Source organism: Cebus imitator, unplaced genomic scaffold (assembly GCF_001604975.1).
Source record: "Cebus imitator isolate Cc_AM_T3 unplaced genomic scaffold, Cebus_imitator-1.0 Scaffold201, whole genome shotgun sequence".
Classification (NCBI taxonomy): Eukaryota; Metazoa; Chordata; class Mammalia; order Primates; family Cebidae; genus Cebus; species Cebus imitator.
Genome location: NW_016107516.1, coordinates 1,798,233 through 1,800,458, shown reverse-complemented (window position 1 = coordinate 1,800,458; position 2,226 = coordinate 1,798,233). Strand labels below are relative to the sequence as shown.

Genomic DNA, 2,226 nt, shown 5'->3' with positions numbered 1-2,226 from the left:
TAGAGACGGGGTTTCACCATGTTGACCAGGATGGTCTTGATCTCTTGACCTTGTGATCCACCCGCCTCGGCCTCCCAAAGTGCTGGGATTACAGGCTTGAGCCACCGCGCCCGGCGATCCTGGGGTTTTTTTTGATGGGAGACTTTTTATTATGGCTTTGATCTTGCTATGTGTTATTGCTCTGTACAGGTGTTCTGTTTCTTCATGTTTCAATTTTGATAGGTTGTATGTGTCCAGAAATTTTTCCATTTCTTCTAGGTTTTCCAATTTGTTGGCACATAATTTTTCATAGTAGTCTATGATTGATGAGCCTTCATATTTCTGTGCTATCAGTTGCAATCTTTACTTCCAATTTCTTGTTTTATTTATCTAGACTTTACCTCTTTTTCTTAGTCTAGATAAAGGTTTGTTAATTATCTTTTTTAAAAAACAAATTTTTGTTTGGCCAATTTTAAAATCCTTTTTATTTCTAATTTTATTTATTTATGCTGATTTATTATTTCTTTCCTTCTACTAGTTTTGGGTTCAGTTTGTTCTGAAAGTTCCTTGAGGTGTGTCATTAGATTTTTTTTTAAGTGTTTCTATTTTGGGGACATGGGTATTTATTACTTAGACTTCCTACTTAGTAGTGCTTTTACTATATCGCATAAGTTCTGGAATTTTGTGTTTACACTTTCATTTATTTCAATAAATTTTTTAAAAATTTCAATTTAATTTCCAAATCAACCCATTGGTCATACAGGTGCATGTTTTTAAAATTTCACGTATTTATAGTTTCCATAGTTCCTCCTTCTATTGATTTCTAGTTTTATTCCATTGTGGTAAGAAAAGATTTTAATATAGCTTTACTTTTTTGAAATTGTTGAGGCTTGTTTTGTGGCTTAACATATGGCCTATCCCAGAGAATGTTCCATGTGCTGATAAGAAAAATGTATATTCTTCAGCAGTTGAATGAAATACTTTGTAAATGTCTGTTAGGCTCATTTGGTGTAGAATCTAGTTTAACTCCAGTTTTTTTTGCTAATTTTCTGTCTTGATAATCAGCCCATTTCTGCAAGTGGGGTAATGAAATCCCCTACTACTATTGTATTGCAATCCATCTCTCCCTTTAGATTTATTAATATTTGCTTTGAATATCTGGGACTCTGATGTTGAGCACATATGTATATTGACAATTGTTATATCCTCTTGTTTAATTGACCTTTTAAATTATATAATGATCTTTTTTGCTCTTTTTTTTTTTTTTAAAGGTTTTGATTAAAGGTCCATTTTATATAAGTATAGCTACTCTTCTTTAGTTTCCGTTTCCATAGGATATTTTATTCTATCTCCTCATTTTCAGTTTACATGTATCTTTATAGGCAAAGAGTTCTTCTCATGGGCAGCATATAGTTGGGTTTTGTTTTTTTAATTTTTTAAGCCACGCTTTGTCTTTTAATTGGAGAATGTTGTTTATTTGCATTCATTGTTACTGCTAATAGGTGAGGACTTACTACTGCCATTGTCTTACTTGTTTTCTAGTTGTTATTTATAACTATTCTTTCTTTCTTTCTTACTATCTTCCATTGTGGTTAGGTATTTTTTTCTGGTTGTATATTTTAAATAAGTTATTTAAAACTAATACCAACTTTCAAAAAAAAGAAACAAACACACAAAAACATCTGTATACATTAATTCCCTTCTTACCCCATATTTTGATTTTTAATGTCACAATATGCATTTTTATATTGCTTATCTCTTTAAAATTGTTGTAGTTAGTATTATTTTAAATATTTTGCCTTTTAGTCTTCTTAGGAGGGATATAAGTGATTCACATACCATGATTACCATATTAGTGTAACAATCACATTGATATCATTTTCTTTCCATTTGAAGAATTCCCTTTAGCATTTCCTATAGGACAGGTCTGGTAGTGACAGATCCCCTCAACCTTATTTTTTTTTTTTGTTTAAGAAAGTCATTATTTATCCTTTCTTTCTGAAATCTAGCTTTTCTGGGTACTGTATTTTTGCTTGGCAGATTTTGTTTTTTTCCTTCAGCACTTTGAGTATATCTTTCTACTCCTCCTGGCCTGTAAGATTTCTTTTGAGAAGTCTGCTTCAAGGCCTATTGGATTTTCCTTACATATTATTTCCTTCTTTTTTCTCTTATTGCTTTTGCTCGAAAATCCCTTTTTCTTTCTTTCTCTTTGACTTTTTTTTTTTTTTTTTTTTTTTTTTTTTTGAG

At 30.9% G+C, this 2,226-nt stretch overlaps 1 long non-coding RNA gene across 1 annotated transcript in view; it reads right to left on the bottom strand.

Moving 5' to 3' along the window:
* The window catches only part of LOC119474007, an 11,520-nt gene that overhangs the window by 2,466 nt on the left and 6,828 nt on the right, over window positions 1-2,226 (bottom strand). The gene's annotated exons all lie outside the window — the stretch shown is intronic.